A 12,295-nucleotide genomic window follows, 5' to 3' on the forward strand; every position below is an offset into this window, starting at 1 on the left:
TACTCCACTACGAGCAGCACAGGTTAAGAGAGTTAAATGCGCTCATCCTTGATCTCAAGCCAGCACGTTGAGGCAACGCAGCAAGGCAGTATTGATTGCAGCACATCGATGTTCGAGCGCTGTCATTAAAACCTACATCAAGCGAGCGGCGTACGAGCTCGCGCTGCAGCGCGATTCGCACGTACGTGCGAGCTCATATGCATTGCATCAGTTATTACCAGTTACTAAAAAGGACAGATGGCCGCTACTACAACGCAGGCATAACTACTTGTTTAGCGGCATCCAGTCAACAAAGATTGCAGGAGGCCCTCCGTTTCGCGGCATGTCGAAAGACCGCTGCCGTCGCGGCGCGTACGATCGTGCGCTCGAGCAGTTCGTACATCGCGGCGCGTACCGTCGTGTGCTCGAGCAGTTCCGTACACATGATGTCTACTTATCGCCGCTGTGGATTCATTTATAGCAAGCATTTCCGATTCATTTATAGCAAGCATTTCCTCGCGTTTGTGCGCCTGAATCTAGCAGCTAGCGTGCAAACCTTACCTGAAGTTCCACTTCGTACGCGACTCGCTTCACTTGCGATTGACACGGTGCTAAAACTTCGCCGCCCAATTCTTGAACGGCGTACACGTATTCGGCACTGCATAATTTCTTACCTTTACGCAGCGTGCCACCCCTGAAAAAATCTTCGGCGCCCGATATTCGCTGCAGGCCGTGAAACAACACAACCGAAAGTGGCGGGTCCATAGTGTAAACGTGCTTTCCGCAGCAGACGACCGAGCTTGGTACGACCCATTTTAGCGCAGAGGGCGCTTTTTAGCACCTTTTTCGCAGCGCCCCCTGGGCAATGCAAGAGCCCCATACCCTTTGTAACGGGCGGTGGCTGGCGCCACCTAGCCTTTTGTTCCCCCCTCCTATTTTATTATTATTCTTTTTTTTCTATCTTTATATCCTCTTTTTTTTTCAACCTAGTTTTTACTCCCCCCCCAAGATAACTATCTAAAACAGTAGAGGAAACATTTTGTCCCCGATTTATGTTATTATCTATCCCTTGACTTCCTCCACCAATCCTCTAGCCTCCCCTTCGTTACTGCCACTCTTTTCTCGTCTATTTGCCCTCGTTCCCCGGGAAAACCTAATGCCCCTTCCATATCTGCCTCTGTTCCCTCTGCCAGGGTCGGGCGAAGGGCTGTGCATCTCAGCACTATATGTTCAGTGGTCTCCATTTCGGCTCCGCAAGCTGCGCACCGAAGGTCCACGTCTTCAAATTTATCCCTGTATGTTTTCGTCCTCAAAACCCCCGTCCTAGCCTCGAATAATAGTGAGCTGCCCCGCGAGTTATCAAATAAGAGCTCTCTCTTAATCTCCTGTTTTTGTGACCTATACATTGATAGCGATGGCTTTCCGAGCATTCTTTCTTCCCACATTTTTCTTTCCGTCTCCTTCACCTCCTTTCCCACACTAGAACCACTTTGGATCCCCTCCCTCGGCTGTAGGTATCTATTCCTCAGCTTCCTCGTTCGGAGTGTCCACTTTGTGTTCAAACTTTTCATGTACAGATATTTGTACACTTTTCCTGCCCACCTTTTTTCCTCCAGTGCTGAGAGTCTCTGTTCAAATTTTATTTTACTTATTGCCTCTCTACCTTCAAATGACGTCCATCCCATGTCCCCCTGCACTCCCTCATTAGGGGTGTTCCCGTGTGCTCCTAAGGCCAACCTGCCTACACTTCTCTGTCTCGTTTCCATGCATGCCTGAACTTCCGATTTCATGCACAGTACTGAATTTCCGAATGTGAGGCCAGGTACCATAACCCCTTTCCATACGCCCCTAACCACCTCGTACCTATTATAGTTCCAAAGTGCCTTGTGTTTCATTACAGCCGAGTTCCTTTTCACTTTTTCAATCATAGTTTTTTCCTGTTCTTCCAAGTACTTTTTGCCCTCGTTTAGCCATATGCCCAAATACTTGTATTTTTGAACATGATCAATCTTAGTGCTTTGTATTTCCAATGGTTCCCCCCTTTCTGCATTGTATACTATTACCCCAGACTTCTCTCTACTGAATTGGAGTCCCAATTTTTCTCCCTCCTCTCCACATATGCTCATTAGTTCCTGTAGTCCTTCTCGGGTGTCAGCAAGCAGTACTATATATCATCTGCATACATCAGTCCTGCTAGTACTTGAACTACCTTCTGCCCTTCCAGCATATAGCTTATGTCGGTTCCTATTGTGCTCTGTTCTAGTCTCTTTTCCATTTGGCTCATGTAGATCATAAAAAGCAGAGGTGACAATGGACAGCCCTGTCTGAGACCGCTTCTTATTTTAGCTGGCTTTGTAGTTTCCTCCTCCCATGTTATCTCTACCTCATTATCTGTATAAACTTGTTGTAGAAACTCTATCATCTTTCTCTCTAGACCATATTCCCTCAACTGGCTCCATAACTTTTCTCGGTTTACATTATCATAAGCTCCTCTAATGTCTAAAAAGGCTATCCATAGTGGTTTCTGCCTGGCTGTCGCTATCTCTATGCACTGTGTTATAACAAATAAATTATCATCTAGCCTTCTGTTCCTTCTAAATCCATTCTGCAGTTCTCCCAAGATCTCTTCTCGTTCTGCCCATTCCTCCATTCTCTCCTTCGCCATCTGCATTGCTACTCTGTATATGACTGATGTGATAGTTATTGGCCTGTAGGATTTAATGTTGTCCTTGCTTCCCTTACCTTTGTAAACTAATAACAATAAAGCTCCTATGCTTTATTCCAGGTTGCCAACCGACTACTCACATTTGGCTAAATGCTGTTAATAGACGCTACAACATCATTCCGTCGCGTCATTGCTACATGCAGAAATTCCAGGCCTCTTCATTATGAAGTGCGTTTGCCATTCGTTCCATCTGTGCGCCTCGTATGCGTGTAAAACACTTCCGAGAGGAGTGGAAGATCTGGCACGCGATGTTTTCAATTACTTTTTTTCGCCGAAGCAGACATCTGCCTTCCAAGAATTCCAGAAGCTGGCAGATCTCGAGGTGAAACCGCACAAGCTCTTGCACTCAAGCCAAACAAGGTTGCTGTCTCTTCAAGTTGTTGTGACACGCTTGCTTGAGCAGATGCCTGCCCTGTTTTTGTTTTTCAAAAAAGCAGCCACTGATGACCGCCTGCTTGCTGCAGAAGCCATTCTGGAAAAACTGACTGCCCCGTCAACGAAACTCTACCTCGAGTTTCTTGAGTATACGTCCTGCCTTTTTTCACTAACCTAAATAAGGAAATGCAGTCGGAAGAAACCAGAATTCACCTGCTCCATGAAAAGGTTTCGGCCATGCTGAAATGCATATACTGGAATGCTACATCAAGCGAGACTATACCTGGAGGCCACGCCGTTGTCCGATGTGCGGTACAAAGACCCAGCCAAGTTCCTGAAGAAATTTACCTCGGAGCAAAGCCAATTGCCGCACTAGCCGGTAACACGCACGGCTTAAACGATATATAATCAGGCTCACAACTTTCGGCTGCGGTCTTTAGAGTTTTTTTATTGAAGCAGCTCACCAGATCTATAGCTGCAGCTGCGGTTCCTCCTAAAAAATGAACAGATGAAAAACCTTCGAGTCATAGACCCGAAAGTTGTCCTGGGAAAGGCAGTACCATCAATCGCGTCACTTGCGGTCTCCTTTCCCCTGATCGTGAAAGAAAATGAAGTGAACGAACTGGACAGGGAATGGCGACTTCTTCGCAACATGGAGCTGAGCGACCACGCGTTGACTTGACTGCGAGCCAGTTCTGGCACAAAGTGTCTCAAATGAAAAAAGGAGACGGATCACAAGAGTACCCCCTGCTGTCAAGTTTTATGAAGAACCTTTTGTGCCTACCACACTCCAGCGCATGCTGTCGAACGCGTATTTTCGCAAGTCAACTTGCTGAAAACAAAACAAAGCAAAGAAACAGATTGTCGACAGACGCGTTGTGCGGTTTGCTGCACGCAAAAAGAAGCTTGATGGACAGCTGCTGTTACAGCTTCAAGATCACTCCTTCTCATTTGAAGAGGATGAACAAAGATATGTACTGTGCGCGTCTTAATTCCTTGTTTGTGTGCCATATAATCCCAAGTAACCACGGATATCCGTGGGACGTCCACCATAAGTCCCAACGTCCATCCATCCGGATATCCAACACGGACGTCCGTGGGACGTACAGGAGAAGTCCATATCCTGTTTGGATGTCCGAAGGACATCCCACCTGGATGTCCATGGGACATCCCATTTTGAACGTCCGCTGGCTGTCCATAAATAGGCATGCCCAGGATATACACTAGTGAGTTATATATAAACTAGCATAAATATATTGCCGGAAATTTTAGTTTGTTCATATTATATTTGTTTATTTTTGTTCTCTATCGGACACAGTTCATTCTTTTTTCAAAGCAAAATAAATATATTTCCAACTTGATATCAATTCTGCCGACTTTAACATCGCAGTATTAAAATACGATTTTTTTTTCTATCGGTGGGTCATACAAACAATTTGTAGTTTGCTTTAAAAAAAATGCTTGTGGATGACTAGCAGAATATATAAGCGCCCATTTGAAGCCACTTATTCGACCTAGAGCCAAGCACTCAAGTTATCCCTCATTATGAAAAGTTCCTGATCATAGAGTTTTGGTCCTGACCTCCGAACATGTAGGTTCAGGTTTATCATTGAAACAGGAAGTAAAACACGTTGTTGGGCTAGTTGGTGCATTGTATTAAGAAAAAAACAGCAAAAAAAAAAAGACGGACACAGGAAACATACACAAGACAGGCCTCTTCCAGCCTCTTTCCTGTCTTCTCGTATGTTTCCTGTGTGCGCCTGTTTTTGGCTGGTTTCTTAAAACAGGAAGTTGTCTGCAGTGTTCAATTGTGCATACAATAATATCATTATAGGTAACAAAAACAAATCTCAAAGGCTACGCTTTTGGTGGCTGCGTGCGTTGAAAGCGATTACGAAAGCTATAATGCGTCAGAGCCGCCATGCATTGACAGTAATCTCAAAGGCTATGTTTTTCTGGCGCCGACAGCTTTAGCAGAAACTAAAAACTCGAAAATCAGATACCGAATATTCCCAGAATAAGTAAATATTTCACTGTGTAATAATAGAATATTTTAAAAACCTATTTATGTTTGCGTAGATGCACGTGGAAGTGTTACAACCTTGGCAAAGCAGAACGCTGCAGTCATCCAATCCAATCCAAGCTCTAGCCATCGTCGCCACGCCATTTTTCATTCTGCGATCGTTTTAAGGGCAGCGGAGCAGCGTTTGTCACCTTCCGTGCCTGCCGAAGTCTCCTACTCAGCTACCAAGGTATGACAGCTACATCGATTTCTTTTTTAATTCGTTTGGGTATTGAAATGTGTTTTCTTCACAGGTGCCAGGATGCCTAGACTGCGGGAAAAGCCGCACGCGCGAAAAAGAGCGTCGCTGGAAACAAAGACGATATTCGAGGACTTCGGATCTCGCACCGGCAGCCAGCAGTCAACAGCTCGAGAATTCGCAACTCTAGAACTGTGCAGTGGCGCGCATACCCCGCACGCATGCATTAACATGTGCGTTCGGGCTGTCCCTGCAAACATTTGCACGCCTTGTGATGCTGGTCGCTGCACCGAGGCGACATCGGAAGTTCAGGACGGTGGTTGTGACACTACGCGCACTAAGGACAATGTGCCTTGCTTCCCTGATGGATATACTCTACGTGACGCTTCGGATGGTTCACTTCGCTGTAAGAACGGAACAGGATCCCTTAGGAGAGGTGTACGCACAAGTCAATGCGGGTTTTCTGGTAAGCAGGACCCCGGAGTCTACGTTTGCTTTAGCTACCGCGGACTCTTCATCGGCGCCCTTTGATTCTCCTGGCAAACAGCTTCTCCTGGCTAATGCGCTCATGATCAGAGCTGTAGCCGTCAGTAGCGGCAAGATCGCCTGCTGATCTCTACGAAAATAAAAAGCTCCTTTTAAAAAAGTGAAGAATATATTAGTTGTTTTTATCTACAAGTTTGTTTAATATCGTGAGAATATGGTCACTACGGCCACGGCGGGGACATTGTAAACGAGAGTACGCATTCGATGGCCAAGTGAGTTTTAATAATTGTAAGAACGCACTACGCCACGAGAAAGAGCTATTGTTTAAAGAAAGTGAAGAATATATTGATTGTTCTTCACCAATAGTTCGTTTAGCCACGTCAGAATGTGGAGACATTGGGAACGAGAGTACGCATTTGACGGCAAGTTGACTTACGAGAACGCACTACGTCGCGAATAACATTTAAGCTGCAATACCATTAAGCATGTCCGTGTGGCACCCCGCGAATGACATTAAAGTTTAAGGCATTAGCCAGTTAATGTCATTTTTTGTGCCCGTGTCGCAGAGTGCTAGTGAAGTGATGTAGTCAAGATTAATTCCTTCATGTCATTTCTGTTGCTTTCGCTGCTTAATAATGCTAATTGATGTGTTTTTGCTCTTTCTTTTTATTCCATGCTGCAAACTCAAATGTCAAAGCAGGGTGGGCAATAAGTATTTTTGTTCTGCTGTTCTCTACCTTGTTGTTGTGCTATTGAAATTGCAAGTTTTCTTCTTTATCCGTGTATTTATTTGTTCTTTGAACAGTACGCATATATCAGCTTATTGGTCTTTTTATGTATATGTATAAGGTGACAATAAACGTTTAATTGTATTTGGAAGTTGGTGTAAGTTCATTTCTCGTTTATTTAAAACAAGAATGCATTCAAGCATTAGACCAATGTAATATATATAATGGTCCGGTGCTTGAATGTGTCCCGGCCACTATTGTCGCTTCAAGGCATGTGTATATCTGGAATATCCCCGGGAAGACACACACACACACACACACACACACACACACACACACACACACACACACACACACACACACACACACACACACACACATATATATATATATATGAATAAATATATATATATGAATATATATATTTATATATACATATATATATATACATCCTGAACGTCCCCTGAATGTCCATGCTGGATGTCCGCGTCGGACATACTACGGATGCCAAAGCGATTACCTTTGGATTTCCCAGGGACGTCCCTCGGACGTACGTCGGACATTCATGGATATCCCACGGACATCCCGAATATCCAGAAAGGACGTCCGTCGGACGTCGCCCGGATATCCGTGGTTACTTGGGATAATTCTAGAGTGTTAAGAAACCTATCTTAACGCGTCAACATCGACACTGCACGCGCGTTTATATCTTTGCATATACAGTATCATTTGCGTCGTACTTGCATGTTTTTATGTTATTGAAGAAAGTGCTAGTGTGCAGCGTTTTTTTTTGTTTTTTTCAAAGAATAGCATTTTCCACGTATGCTAGACCACTTCGTTGCAACGTGCTGCGCAACCAAAACAACATATATATTCTCAGTCTAAAGGAACCATTTTCTGATTTTGTAATTACCAACTCTACATCCTATAATTACTAGCAAGATTGCATTTTTGGGGATGTCAGTTTCTCGTGATGTCATTTCTTAGTCGCTCCAACTACTGTTTGACAATCTTTGATTGAGATTTTGATAAATAAAGAATTGTGCGGTGAGGTACGCCATTTCACCGCTTCTGAGTGTTCTATTTGAGGCGAGAAGGGGGCTTTAACGAAGTCCAACATGTTCGTTTTTCTGTGCGCATCATGAAAAGACTGTTAACGTTGTCTGAATAAAATACCTTGATGTGATGACGGGGCTTAGCAGACACTGTCCAGCTCTTTCAACTTGGGACCATTCTTTTTTTAAAGGGCTGCATGGGTTCTGTGCGCGTGAAGATGAGCTGCTGAAGGAGCAGCTCGAAAGGCGGTGCGGTGAAACGGGAGTCGTCTGCTCGAAGTTAACTCTCAGCAGAGTATAGTTGCCGAGTCTCCCTCTATCTGGTGGTGCCATCTGTTGGCCCTCTATGCATGATACCTCTACAAAAAATTAAGAAAAAAGCTACAGATGCGGTTCATACACATTTATTTATCTCTGATAAAATGTATAACAAATAGAACAAAGAGTGAACTGCGCTGAGACTTTGTTAAAGCTGAAATTGCCACATTAACAAGTAAACAAAGAAAATCTAGAGATTTCTGGCGGTTCATTTTAGGGATAAAACGTTGACCTGAGTTGGCATCACTGACACCAGTACACTGTAGTACAGTTACAGTACAGTGGCTAGAAAGAGAAATGCCCACGTGCGCAACTTTGTCATAGTAGCAGGTGGGCTAAATGACCTCCTAAACAGGAAAAGGACTGGACTGGTCCAGTGCTTGGCGAAGGGGGTGGACGACTTGCGCGAGCTATCCCCTCACGTGCAGATCGTGGAGTGCACGGTGCCGGAGGTGCCTGTACGTGACAGTCACGTACAAAGAGCCGTAGTGGCTGCTAACGAGGCAATATGAAAAATGAGCCGAGAGAAAAGCTTTGAGATTGTCGAAGTAAACAGGGAAGTGAGAAGGTGTGGCGGTTTTAAATGAGACGGTATCCACTTCAATTAGACTGGCACGAGAAGTGGGCCGGCGACTTGGTGGTAGCGCTGTTGCTTTTTTAGGGGCTCGCGGGCGCTCAGGAGGCCAGAGTAGATAGTAATGAAGATAGTAATAGTAATAGTAATAGTTCCCCTAGGGGAACCTCAGAAGAGCATCGCCGTAGATAACAGTAAAAAGAGGAAAGCAAGAAAGAGAGCTCGCCATGAAATAGGCTACATAAACATGCAGGGCGGCAGAGGAAAGGAGAAGTGGGCAGAGATTGAAGAGCAGTTAAATAGAGAACAGGTAAGGGTATATGCGGCTATAGAAACGCACCTTAGAGATTCGGAAGAGCCGCCAGTGATTGAGAATTATGTTTGGGAAGGGTGCAACAGAACTAAGTCGGAAAGAAAGGTAAGGGGAGTCGGAATGCTCATCCGTCAGGGAGCCAAATGGAAAAGAGTAAATTCAAAACGTCAAGAGCATCTTTGGTTATCTAGTACAATGAGTGGGGAAAAAACTTGGCTGGGCGTTACGTATTTGTGGACAGGAAATAATTGCGCAGAGAAGAAAAAAGAGTTAGTGGAATGCATAAGCGCTGATATTAAGGGTTTCGGGAAGGTGCTCAAGTTAACCTATTAGGTGACATGAATGCCCACATACAGGATTTAGATGGCTATACCGACAACAACGGGAAGTCAATGCTAGACCTTTGTGAGCAACATAACCTCGTTATCGTGGATACAGGGCCTAAGTGTGAAGGGCGCAGATCACGTGGGAAGTGGGAAACCGGCAATCAACCATTGATTACTGCCTGATGACAGAAGGAATTCATGATAAGTTGAGAGAAATGGTCATTGATGAGGAAGGGTATAGCAGCATAGGGAGTGACCATAAACGCATCATTTTGAAAATGGGATATGTAGTCGGGAAAGATAGCAAGGAGCGCAAAATGGCCAGTCCAAATTTGAACACTGAACAAATAGCAAATATAATCACTAGAGTCGAGGAAGAACTTGGCAAATGGCCAAGAGTGGGAATATGGTGAGCTTCTAAGTGTAATAACGACCGAAATACGGAAAGAGAAACAACATGTTCTTTGGAAAGGAAGAAAGAAATTGAAAAGCTGGTGGAACAGGGAGATACGATCAAACCAGTTTCTAGATATTAATTCCCGAACGTTGCGGAGAAATTCATTGGCGTTCCAGTTACTTTCTTAACAAAACGTCGCTTTATGCATTGAAGCACAAAAGTAACTGGAACGCCAATGCATTTCTCCATAAAGTTCTGGAATTCACATATCGAAATTCGTTCCAAGTGGACTCGCCTTGCGAACTGCACGGCTAGAATTTGTAAATACCAATATGGACCACAAGGTAATTAGATAAAAGTTTATTTTGGGGATTTTTGTTAATTAGTTGAATATGCATTTGAATTTTTCGTGCAAGTAATGTCCGCCTCTTCGTGTATATAGACCACCTCATGAACTAGACTTGTGCTATCTGCCGCAGGCAACCTTTAAACAAAAATTTTAAAGTGTTCTCTGAAAAACCAGATGTATAACAGTACTGCATCGTGTATTCCACTGGGCAGTATAGCCCACTAAATCACGCCGTTGTTTGTGCATGGACACCATGATAACGCGAATCTAAGCACCACTCCCTTCTATGCGCCACTTAAGCACAACGACCCCTCCCATTTTCACGGTAGTACTTCAAAAACAAACAAACAATGAAAACAATAAAAAAATGAAAATTGGAGATAGTAAAGTACTGAAACCGTAAGCACCCTCTCTTCTGTACCCTGATTTCGAAATCCTAATAATTAGGCAAGCGCTAATGCTTAACTTTTATTCATAGGGTATGTGATAACCTTTCCAGCTGAGTTTTATTCAGTTGTACTTCGAAGCTCGCTCAGAGTTTATTTGCGTCAGTGCTTGAAAACCCGCGCTCGGCGCCCGATGATGGTACCCTGCTGTAGCGGAGTGGTGGCGCCATCTGCGGAGTTTCTACGAAAATACTGGCTATTCTGCGTGCTGTTGCGCGAAGCTGTCTTGCAGTTTATATTGCAGTTTACGATGACTCTTGTTGCACATATCGCCGAAACAAGTGCTGTCGGCGCGAACAGCGGTGAGCGTGGCGCAGTTTGCACCGTCATCGCAAGGTAGATTCGCCCGCGCGGGACCGTTCGATGACGGTGCAAACTGCGCCACGCGCACCGCTGTTCGCGCCGACAGCACTTGTTTCGGCGATTTGTGCGACAAGACTCGTCGTAAACTGCAATATTTTAGCTTCATTTTTATTTTTCACTTTCTCGCTTTCAAATGTAAGAACCAGTACAGAAGCGAAATTATCTCACCAAAGGGGGATCGCGCAGTGCGGCTAGGGTGGATTCTAGCCACCCTAGTGCGGCCAAAAGCGGATGTGCGCGCCTGTCAATGGAGATGACTGGACGGCGCTCACTATATCTTCGGCCACGCGCTCCGCTGTTCAACTTTCATTTGACGCTGATAGTACGTCATCTCGGCGCAGAGCCGTGTTGTGGGGTTCATTTTGCAGTTGGCTGTCCTTGTTGGATGTTTCGGTACGGTGACATCAATACACAAGTGGTCGCTGCGAGCCAAGGCATCAATCACCCCCTGGCCACCAGCCGTTCTCTTCCTGCCCAGCGGCTAGCGCTAGACAGCCGAGATTTTCCGGGCCATGGAGGCGCTGTTAAGAACGGCCAGCTGCAGTGCAAGTTTTGCCAACCAATTGTGACTGTGGAAGCAACATCTCGGGAGCATCGCCGCCAACCTCTAGCCACAGCGTGGCTAAATCAACTTTGTGTCGGGGAACAATACGCGCCTCCTCCACTCTCCGACGCTTCAGCTAGGATGCGTTCGATGAAGCAGGCTTTGTGCTGAAACCGCCGCCAACCTCTAGCCTCATCGCCGTTGCGGCGGGATGAGATCGGCGGCGTTACCAAACTCCCTTGTTATTGTTACCAAACTCCCCAACGCGGACCTGATCTGCTACGGGTGCGCGAGTTGCCGCGGGAATGCCGTTTTTCGCTCCTTCCCATGCACCGACCAAGACGCAAGACAACGCGTTACCCGGAACGGCTCCGAGTTCTATGAAATTCGTGTGGTGTCGGTTTCGAACCGTAAACACGTGTGTGTATGCGTGTGTGCATGTGTGTGTAAACCGTGCCGCGGAGTGGCGGCTAGTTTGCGATGACTAAACGAACGTTCGCATCTCCTTGTATCGGGAGAGGACCGAGTGTTTAAAAACCGCTGTTGTGCGGCTGCTCAGGTCACTCTCTCTCAAGCAGTCATGTTAGACTGTGTGGGGATGCGCGACCCTCGCGCCTCCCCTGATGTTTTTCCCGCATAGCGCGTCTCCTGTAGTGCGGCTTCGCCGCACACGCGGCGGTCCGAGTGGTACAGGCGCAGTCCGAGAGATGGCGCTAGTGTTGCGCGGCTGCGGGGTTACCCTCGGCGGGAGAGACGAGGCTTGCTCTCTTGGGTTGGAGCAATGCCTCCTTTACTAGATGCCTGCCGCGTCGCTAGTCTTCCCATTGGAGCGGAGGTTCCCGTAGTTCAGGGTAGTCGCAGAGAGACGGCGCTCACAGCCGACCCACTTCCTGTTGCGGAGGAAATGACGATTACTAGGCTGGCGTGCGCTCGACCAATCGCTTGACGAGAGATTGTGGGTCCTGCCTCCCGGGATTGCAACAGACGCCGCTAGAATCTCGGAGGCTGGGCTACGTGATTCAGGTTTCCAGCGGCCACCGCAGCTAGCGCTCGCAG

General features: G+C 46.1%; 1 long non-coding RNA gene across 1 annotated transcript; it reads left to right on the forward strand.

The window, feature by feature from the left end:
* Positions 1–4,526: 4,526 nt before the first annotated feature.
* LOC139057797 (uncharacterized) lies at positions 4,527–6,705 on the forward strand. The gene is made up of 2 exons (XR_011512998.1): positions 4,527–5,331; positions 5,396–6,705. It is a non-coding gene; the product is annotated as an uncharacterized lncRNA (long non-coding RNA).
* The last annotated feature ends 5,590 nt before the right edge of the window (positions 6,706–12,295 follow it).

The sequence above is a fragment of the Dermacentor albipictus genome, chromosome 3 (assembly GCF_038994185.2).
Source record: "Dermacentor albipictus isolate Rhodes 1998 colony chromosome 3, USDA_Dalb.pri_finalv2, whole genome shotgun sequence".
NCBI classification, from domain to species: domain Eukaryota; kingdom Metazoa; phylum Arthropoda; class Arachnida; order Ixodida; family Ixodidae; genus Dermacentor; species Dermacentor albipictus.